The sequence below is a fragment of the Lontra canadensis genome, unplaced genomic scaffold (assembly GCF_010015895.1).
Source record: "Lontra canadensis isolate GAN:19392208 unplaced genomic scaffold, GSC_riverotter_1.0 scaffold18, whole genome shotgun sequence".
Lineage (NCBI taxonomy): Eukaryota > Metazoa > Chordata > Mammalia > Carnivora > Mustelidae > Lontra > Lontra canadensis.
The window spans coordinates 14,798,465-14,809,534 of NW_022631012.1; positions in this window are offsets into that span (position 1 = coordinate 14,798,465).

Below are 11,070 nucleotides of genomic sequence, written 5' to 3' on the forward strand. Positions count from 1 at the left end.
GGTGTCCCACCGTCAGAGGACTGTCACAGAACCTGTGGCACATTGTGGTTGCTGTGGTTGGTGTGGAGTCTTTCTTTGCATTTGTCCATGCAGAGGACAAGGGTAGGTGGGGGAAGTGACACAGGTCCTGTGGAGTGAGGAGGGACAGTGTTTCTCGGGATGAGCATGCCCCCAGGACAACCCAGGCCTGGCACGCTGAGTCAGAGACAGAAATGAAGACTGAACCGTGCAGTGAGGTTCAGGTGATTTCCAGTGCTGCTGATCCATTGTCGCCAGGATGTGGTGGAGCCAGGGCTGGACAGCCGGGTCTGCGCACCTCCACAGCTGGCGTTTTCAACCTAGTATCACACCACCTCTTTATTTTTATGTCCTAGAATGTTCTAAAAAGACCCTATGAACTGAACATCGATTTATGGGCCGGCATGCTTTATATGAGATGACCTTTTGACTTCTCTTAACACACGTTTTCATAATCTTATCTGAGTCTGACATTTCTGATGGAATTTTGTTCTGAAAGCAAAGCCCATTTTTTAAAAAACACCATACTCTGCTAGTAAAACTGTCCCAGAAGAATCTAGAAGTAGCTTCTTCAGTGACATTCTAAAAGGTTTAAAGTGTTACCTTCACATATGGAGAAATAATTACAAAAATATTCCATTAACACTGTAATAAATAGTGCAGAGCAATGATTAATTAAAGAGAACTATAATTTATTCACTATCCATTAACAGGCATAATCCCATTAAAACATCAGAGATGAAAGGAGTTCTGGGAGGCTCGGTGACAACTTTGGACTGAGCATTCCTAGGGACCCTCCCTCACCTTAAAAAAGAGGTAGGGAGAAAAGTCTTTATAATTTCAGTCTGTCTCCAGGTGACTGTGAGGAGGTGGTGATTTATCCTAGTACCAGTTCTCAACAGTTTTGCAGCTTAAATTAGTGTTCAGACCCACAGTTTCCTCTGTGGGAAATGAAGCTAATAATTCATATATCTCAGAATTGTTATTATTAAATATGTAGAAGCACCTAGAAAACCGCTTCCTTGACTTCCTCCAATCTTCCAAGAAAGAAAGAGATGCAGGATATAATAAAATGTTAGAAATGACTTAAAAATAATTCCCATGAGTTTTAAAGTAGGATCAAGTCTGATGTTTTCCAAAAGTCACCTTAGAGGATTTCAAGCTCTTGTGTGTGCCTCGAGGTGCCTGGGTGGCTCAGTCAATTAAGCGTCTCGCTCTTGATTTGGGCTCAGGTCATGATCTCAGGGCGGTGGGATGGAGCCCCACACCTGGCTCCTCACTTGGTGCAGGGTCTGCTGGACACTCGCCCTCTCCCTCGGCCCCATACCCCCATGTGCAGTCACTCAGGCTCTCTCTTTCTAAAATAAATAAATCTTAAACAACAATAACAACAACAACAATAAAGCTGATATGTGTGTGTGTGTTCCAGTCCCTTCTTTGTGCCTCCACTCCCTCCCTCTCTCTTCCATTCTCCCTTATTACATCTCTTTCCTCCCCCCGCCCCCTTCTTTGCTTCCCTCCTCCCTTTGAGAGCCTAAATGTGGTTTTCTTTCTTAAGGAGAAAGCAAATGAACGCAATGTTTTAGTAGCCTTCTGGAATCTTCCAAGGGAGTTGTTGAAACATGGATGGCACTGAGCTCTTGTTTTCCCTCCTGCTTCATCGCTGCTTGTTTTGTGCATGTTTGCGGACCCTTTCTTTTCTCTCTGGGGTCTTCGTGGGGGTGGCGGGGATGCGGGGGGAGCTGCAGGCTTCCTTCTCTGGTCCTCCTCTTCCTGGATCTGCTCTTCCCTCATTCACTGTCTTGAGACCCTGCCCGCGCGCCGACCACCCCCAGCATCCACTCCGGGTCTCCGGACTGTTCGGTGTCGCTGCCCGCCAGCACGTCCACTTCACGCGGCTCTAACTGACCCCCTTGTCTTCTTCCCACATGTGCCCCCCTGGGCTGATGGCCACTCCAACCTTCCAATTCCTCTGACCTCAAACCGCGGATTTATTCTTTATTCTGTTTCTTTTCCGTCAGCAAAGTTCCATCAGGTGGCCTTCCCCGTACATCCACAATCGGACAAGCTCCCCCCTTCGTTAGGCTCCCAGCTGGGTCGGAGCCACATCCTCGTACAGAATCTGACCCTTCCTGACCTCTTTCCCTTCCACTCTCCCCCGGCGCTCTGGGCTCCTGCCTCATCAGCCTCTGGGTTCCCCAAAATACACAGGCCCCCTCACACCTTTGCTCTCCTTCTACCTCTCGGCTCTGCTAGGAGAGCGCCCTGTGTCCCCTCTGCCATGGCCGTCCCGCTCCTCCACCCCCTCTAGTCCGCTCAAACATCAGCTCTTCAGGGAGGACGACTCGGACTAGCTTATTGGAAATTGCAAACCAACTCCGCTCCTGCTTGTGGATCCCTTTTATCTTATCCTACTTGAGTTTTTTTCCCTAGCTTTTAACATAATCTATAATTTACTTATTTTTCATGTTTTTTCTTTACTTGTCAGTTCCCTCACCATCCAGTGAAAACACCAGGAGGGCACAAAGCCTGGGTTTTTTGTTTGTTTGGTTGTTTTTTTTTTTTTTAACCAATAAATGCTTAAGTGGGGTACCTTTCATAGTTTTTCTTTTTTTTTTTAAAGATTTTATTTATTCATTTGACAGACAGAGATCACAAGTAGGCAGAGAGGCAGGCAGAGAGAGAGGAGGAAGCAGGCCCCCTGCTGAGCAAAGAGCCCAATGCGGGGCTCGATCCCACAACCCTGAGATCATGACCTGAGCTGAAGGCAGAGGCTTTAAACCACTGAGCCACCCAGGTGCCCCCCTTTCATAGTTTTTATCCAGTTGGATTTTTCGATTTTCAACTTCAGCCAGGATTAGGGATTTGAATTACTTTATAGAGATGAACCTCATCTGAATATTTCTTTGATGCATAACCAAGGTCCCTGATGCCTCAGCAGCCGCTCAGGCCGACGTTTGTAAGCCCATGTCTGGGTCATTCATTCGGGTCTGTGATTCTCTGCTTTCATTGAAGATATAATCGCTGAGCCACAGATTTTGTTGTCTAGCACATCCCCTCACTCAAACTGAAATCCGTTCTCAGGTTGGAGGCCTCCTTGGCTAGAGGCCATGCAGCCTTGTCCCTCCATGACTAGGAGCTTATGACTTTGGAAACCAGCCCATTCCACCTTTACCGGGGCCTGCTGCTGTCCCTGAGGTAGCACTGGCGCCATCCTAGGCAGCGTTTGCTCTTCTAGTAACCACGTCACATATGTGAGCTCATGCGGGAGCAAACTCCCTGAAGCTCTTAGGCTTCTTGTATTAATCATGTGATACAGGTACACGGGAAGCTTACGTCGTTTCAACTTATGAATACAGCTGAGATCGAGGAAAGGGATCATCCTACCCTCTTCAAACGAATCAGGCCACATTGTAGCATTATTCTCAGTTCTGGATGACATGTTCTGGAAAAATATTGGTAAATCGATTAGACGTCCGAGGAATGGAAGTAACCAGGATGGTGAAGGGCCTTGAAAGCTTACTTTCTATTAATTTATTTATCCTGTGACTTTCTTATTCATCAACCAACAAACCAAATGTATGAAATGTCTATTACGTTGAAGTCACTGTGAGGGAAACAAAGTCTGGATCTTTAACTGACGACATAGAACTCACTTGAGCCACAGAAGCAGAAGGAATTTGCTAGCAGACCGGAGAGTGCTCGTTGAAGTCTGGGGAGAGTCAGAAAATCAGGCTTAGAGGTTAGAGTCAATGTCCCAGACTACTCTGCTGGAAACCACACTGCTTCCCCCTTCCCCACGGGGCACAGACGTCAGAACTTGGTTCTGTGGTCTTGGGCAAGGGTACCACCTGCAGAACGTCTGCCTCTCGTGCCTCTGAAGTCTGGATGGTTCTATTACTGCTCTCAACAGAAGGGAATCCGCATGGCATACTTCTCCTCGTTCCACTCCTCTCCAAATCAAAGTGTCCTGCAGGTGTGGCTGATCGAAGTCATCTAAGTCATGTGCAGGGAAGGTTGGGAATGTGAATTTCTGTCTTCCACCTTGGGGAAATACGAGTTCATAGGTGGGAACTTGGTCCAACGCAGGAGTCACAGTCAGAGGTGCTCAGGCTGAACAGCATGCCGAACGGGATTACTAGACTGTGAGCTCTCTGAGGAAAGGTCCTGTGTCTTACTCAAACAACATGGTGTTTGGTTTGAAATAAGAAAGATCTGGTGTGAGTCCTGACTACTCCACTTCTTAGGTTTCTATGACTTTGGGCTATTATTTAAGCTGGATCTCAGTTTTCACCTTGATAAAAACATGAAAAATCCTACCTATCTTGCAGTATTTTTGTGTATGAGAACCATGTTAAAAGCATCTAAAACATAGTGCCTGCCTGTAAATGATGGGTTTCTCTCAATATCTTCATAGTCCAATGGCCAAGGATGGGGCTTGGTATAATGTTCAATTATTTAAAATGTGGGAATGTTTATGGAAATCATGGTATTTGCCTTCAAGAAAAATGTCAGTGAGCAGGTAACATGTAAACCTCAAAATACTAAAATCCCAGGGGAAAAAAACCTTAAATCCACTGTGGATGGGAGGGTCAGTGTCCTCCAAGGTTCTGCTGTGTGTTTTTATGAGTAGAACCTAGGAGCGGCTCAAGTTATACTTAGTCCTGATATTTGACTGAGTGACTGAGTGTGAACTTGGTCAAGGGTCAAATTCATCAATCCTTCTTCTTCACTTTTGTATTCAGTGGGATATTACTAAAAGTTTCCCAGTTGTAGGCCGACTCACTAGATTATCTGGGAACACAATTTATAACTAATTCCAGGGTGGTCAAGGCATCAGATTTGGATGCTTGAACATCAGAAGGACCATCAAAACATAAGAAAACTTTCTCTGCATCAAAGACTGCTCACAGATAACCCTGCTTGGAAAGCCTCCAGACTCAAACTGGAACAACGGGGTTCCAACCAATTATGGGTCAAAATACTTATACAGAATCAAAGTTGCTTCCCGCAGGTAGTCTTGAGGCCCGATTCTAGTGCTAGTGAGGAGGGCATTTGCTTTGGGAACAGCAGGAAGACTCTGCAATCTTCAGCATCCACGTAGAATCGAAGCACTTACGCCAAGCCTTCATCATCAAGTATGGCTCTCAACTATCTGCTACTTTGGAAAATGCTCTTTTGGAGATGATAGTCCATGGTGTCATTGCCAGACATTAGGATTTCATGGACCAGTAATATCCAACCCCACGAGACTTGGGGACCCACAGAGAGTTGTCAAGTTTTATACTGGCAAATAAAACGTTCAATAAAAAGTACTAAATATAAAATGGCATCTGCTGTACCAACATTACATCAGAGAAAGGACTTTTAACCCCTACCAAAGCCGTGGGGGAGGGGGCGTGCATGATATTAGACTAAAGTCTGAGGGAAGTTAACCAGTCTGCCATGAAATGTATATGTCTTGGTCTTCCTTTTCTCCGTTGTCGGGTTGGGTGCGGGGGCGGAGAAAACTCTACCACAGCTCAGAAGCTGACCCCAGATGACATTTGAGAACCGCTGGTCTGAGGAATACACCGGGTATTTACTTCTCCAGATACTCTACCTTCTGATTAAGTCAGACACCAGAAGACCCACACTGAAACTGAAATGAGCTCAGCCTACAAAGAATGGATTCAACTGTGCTTTGCTGCTATCAAGGTTTGTTATAGGAAACTGCTGCCATGTGGACCTTACCATTTCCTTTTTTTTAACATTTTATTTATTTGACAGAGAGCACAAGCAGGGGAAGCAGCAGAGGAAGAGGGAGAAGCAGGCTCCCCACTGAGCAGAGAGCCTGATGCGGGGCTCAGTCCCAGGACCCTGAGATCATGACCTGAGCCGAAGGCAGACACTTAACTGACTGAGCCACACAGGCGCTCTCTTACCATTGTTTTTGCTGTTGCCTATAATGATGCAGCCTTTGCCTATAAAGTCTGTCACTGGCTCCCAAGTCAAATTCCACTTGAGAAATTTAGAGTTGAAAGTAAAAAAGATCATTGTCTCTCAAGTAGAACAGGTATGTTATTTTCTTTTGCTGATAATGAGAACAGTTGAACTTTTTGAATTGCCTTTTTTGCCCCAGCTACTAGGAAGCTCAGAGTCAACTCTAATGTTACTCACAGCTGCAGAATGAACCCTGTACTTCTAAACAGGAAACAGGTGACACCTGAAATTACCCAGAAAACTGAGCTTAGAGAGTTCAGAGATTTAGCAGCAAGTCATTAAAAAATTAATCCTTTTAAATCCATCTATCTGAAGGGACCAAAGAACTCCCCCGAGTTCATATTCTGGAAACTTCTTATGACCGTGCAGGTTGTCCCCAGCACACGGGTGCTGGGTCCAGGCCAAGAGGCAGTGGAGGCTCAGCAAATCACGTGCTTCAGTGTGGGGTCTGCTTCTGTCCAGAGAAGGAGGCCCTTTTTTCTGATTAGCACCAAGTGCAGAATGGGCCAGGAGCGCCCCTGCCCACACTTGCGCACAAATCCGTTCGCTTGTGCCTATCCTATTTCAGCATCTGCTCCTCTGACATCAGAATCCTACACCTAAAGGTCTTGTGATCTGTGAACCCAGGGTGCTCTCCTGGGCTGTCATGGGCTTTGCCAGGGGGTGAGGCCAAGCTGCATCTCAGCCTCAGTGGACTTCAGGTGACAATAGAGCTTTGCCTCAGTGGAATCACCGCCGTTGTTTCCGCCTCTAAGTTTTAGTAGGAAGGCCAAGGCAAGAAACAAGAGAGCTACCAAAAGCAACAAAAAATTGTTAGTCAGAACTTTTGACTGATTGGTGCCTCCAATTTCCCCCAACATGCCAGATGTACAGCTTTTTACTGTATGTAGTTACATATGTGTCCTTTGCATAAAGCCTCTCTGGCTAAACCTCAATCCCTAACTATTATATATTCTGAATAAAAGTGAAACATCTCAGCATTTGCAAAAATTCAAGATTTATCAACATATTGAGCTTTTACTAAGTCATGAATTCCTGATTTGTATTCACAGTGCTTTTACATATTCATAGCCCTCTTTAGCCAAAGATCTTCAATATTCATTTACTATGGAGTGGTAAGTATATATTATTCAACTCCATTTACCAATGGGTAAACTGATGCCCAACTGAAGGCCTGATCAGAGAAAGCCGAATAAAGAGCAAGATGCTCTTAGCCCCTCAGAGAGAGCTTGCTCCAGCTGTCTCCCTCCAGAAATAAAGGCCCAAGGCCTGCTTGTGATTCTCACTTCTCAAGCATCAGGGGAATCAGAATTTTTCCTTCTGGATCTGTTGGAAGGTCTTGGATAGAGTTTTCTCTTAAAGTGAATGGGACACAAGAATAGCCCAGGGGAGTGAAAAATAGCGTTCTTCCAAATTGCTTCCAATCCATGATGGCAAAGGTTAATTGAGCAGATTAGTTCCTCTTCAACTTGGGGGAGAACAGGTAAAGATAATCATTTGTTTGCTCCAATAACCAATTAATGACATCGATTGGGTGCAAAAGATCCTGTCTCTCCCACTTTTATTAGAGAAACTGAGGTCAATTTTCTTAATACCTTCCTTTCATACAATCTATTTCTTTATTTTCTGAAAAATTTATTGAGGATCCTAACAACATATTTATGAGGTGCTGATTGAAGGGGAATTTAAAACAGAAGAAAAATATTTCTGGCCAGATTTAGAAAATCATAAGGGATGAATTTGGAATCGATCCCATAGGAGCAACCAGCCTCGAACACACCACAAAGGAATCTCAAGACTTTTATGACATTTTTGAAACTATACAAATAATGTGCTAAATACATTTCTGTATGGAGATGGTATTCTGCAATAAAATTTTAAAAAATGCCTTGTGTGATATTGAAAGGAAGACTATCTCAAAAGGTTAATTTGGGGGGGAAAAGGGTTATCCAGCTCCCTAAAGTGTTCACTTCAAAGTTGGTGGTCAGCAGGCGCAGTCTCTCTTTCACTCCAAAACAAATAGAGTAAGTGTAATTATTCAAGATTTCAACTACACGGATGTCTGCTTTTATCAAAATGTGTTGCTCTTCAGATGGCGAAAGGAGGATGCATGGCATTGTTGTTGATTTATATTAATAAACACATAATGTGAACCGAACTCACGACAAGCAAGAACAGAAGTCCCCAGGGATGGAAGTGTTCTCCATCTGTGTTGTCTACTGCGGTAGCCCCTCACACGTGCGTAGTGTTGCTAGATTTAGCAAAAACAAAAGATGATTTTAAAGGATATATTGTTAAATCTTGATCTCAGATCAACAACAAATAATTTTTAGTACATATGCAATACATGCATACCCTGAAATATTTGGCTCCATAAATGTTACTATTATTTTTATTGAAAATTAGTATTAATTCATTTTACTTGTGTTTGACTAGAAAGGAGTCCATTGATAGGCAGGGCAAAAGATGGCAAAGGAAAGTTCTTTGAGGTGGTTACGGAAAACCATAAAATCAAAGTCCTATAATGTGGAATACAGCGGATCCTGATTTCTTCCAGACTCTGTAGGCTTTTGCCATTTAGTAGCCAAGATCTATGGCTGGAGACCAGGATGTATCTTTAAACATTTTCTTCTTTAGCATCTAACTACAATCGAATTTCCAGGTTGCCTCAATGTATGCAACAAGTGTGTCTCCTGAAAAGTTGCTTTAAGTCAGTTTTACCCGAGTCAAAGAACTCAGGATCTGTGCTCTGTTTAAAGGAATGCTGAGACGGGAAACTATGTATATCTATGTGTGTACACACACACACACACACACACACACACACACATATAAATGACAAGTTATCATATATAACAAATCATCAACTCCATCATTTCAAACATTTCTGATATGCATATCTAATTTCTTTGAAGTATGGTGTTGCCATGAATATCTGGGCAGAGAACAGATGGCACATGCAAAGTGTTTAACTAAAATGAGGTTAATGAAGGGCCTGTTTATAGAGGTGTGGTTAGTGTTAAAAGAACCAAGAAGGGATGCTGGGCACCCAAGGGAAGAGCAACAGGGGCAGCTGTTACCATGCATAGGTATTAAATAGAGTCCAGGAGAAGGAGGGTTAAGAGGCGTTGGGTGGCTAGATCGATGGCCTCAGACACAGAAGACCACAGCAAAGCGTGGGGTGGGGGGGGAGGGGCGGGGGGTAGGGGTGTACATAAAACCCTTGTTCCTCTTCCATGTTTCGTTTCCTCCTGTTGGCCCGAGCCAACCTGAAGCCAGTGGCCAGAGGGGTCCGCGTGATGGGAACAATGGAGGTCATGCTCCTGGCACGGAGCAGGGTGACAGAGGGTGAGGGACAGATCTGAGGGGAAGAGAGAGAACGCCAGCACAGGTAGTACACATACTTTATCCTTTTTTTGAGACTCAAGTCTCATGTTTGTGAATATTATAGAAATAAATAAACGAAGTCCCAATTCTTGCGTATGCGTTTTCATCACTGAGTTAGTTTGGAAAATTTTATGCAAAATTAAGTCAGTCTTAGGAGGTCGAGTCAGTTTTGTACATAGAAGGAGTGGTGAAGGTTGGAGTCAAATTATTTATGTGGACCACAGACAAGAATTTTGCCCTAAAGTTGTGTTGTGTGTGATAGGAGTATCAACCGCACTACAAGCAATTATTTTCACATGTTGCAATAGATCAAGATAGCAACAGTACTCGGTCTTGTTCTCAGGCTCATGCGCATACACTCTCTATTCAGAAGAACCACATGGTTAAAACGAAGATAATTCTCACAGTAATTGGTGGTTTCTTATAACATTTTATTGGGGGTAAAGGAATCTCTAATTTGTTTATGGAAGTTTGTATTACTCAGCGCTGCCATCTTTCTCATGGATGGCAGGGGAGTATTTTAAAAAATCAATAAAGACTTCTTCCCTTTGTGAGGAAGTGCTATAGAGACTTGATGAAAGAAGAAAGGCGCCATGAACCATGATGAATAAACTGCAAAATTTGAGCCATTAAAAAAAATTTACTCTGAAAAAAGAGGACATTTCTTTCGTGTATCTGCTCCCAGAGACACGCTTCTTGTTTTATCGTATTTTCCTTTAGAAATCATACTCCGGATAGTCCTAAGAAGACCCTTCCGTAATGGAATATTATGTGTATTTATCTAGAGTGCAATCCTTGAATGCAAAGAGGCCAGGATGTGGAAACTTTAGCAATTTATTTAACCTCTCAATGCATTCATTTACTCTTCTTTGAAACCGTCAGAATCATAGTATCAGTCTCACTGAGTTCTAAGGAATTAGAAAATTAATATATTCCTGGCACATAGTATATGCTTAATAGATGGTAGCTATTATTATTGAAAATTATTTTTCACTTTTTTCATTTGCATTTGGGTAGAAAGGAACTTTAAAGTCTAAAGCACAAAGGGCAGCAACATAGAGTTCTTTGAGGTGGTAATGGCAAACAGAGTTCTACAGCTAGAATGGATATATTTTAAGAGATTACCTATTCTAGCCACTAGAGCTAGGGAAGTTAAGCAGGTCATCTACTGTCTCTTGGCTAAAATCTAGGGCCCTCGTTACTGCAATGCTGGTTCCATCCCTCTCCCACATGCCTTTTAAGAGCATGCTGAGCCTACTCAAGCCAGCTTAGTGGTTGTTACATTTTTGAGAATGTTGTGAGCTAATGGTTAAACACAACCATTATTAACAATTAAATTGCATAAACTTGCGATAAAATGAATTTTATTAAAATAAAGGTGATCCTCAAGATGTACCACTACATAATTATTTTCCAGCATTACCTAGGCTCTTGTGTCGTTTCTGTCTGTGTATGGTGAAAATACTACATAACACTGGGTTGCTTGTATCCCTCCCAACTCTGTGTTTGGTGACGTCATGTTGGTAGTTTGAAATTGTCCTTGGATGGTGACAGGATTTATACCACACAAATTGGCAAATGCTACCAATCAGCACCCCTCTTTTTTTGGAGGGAAAGAGTTGGTTTTTAAATCTTTACCATGACACTGCCACTGGTTGGACACTGCTGCTTTCTGTTAGTACA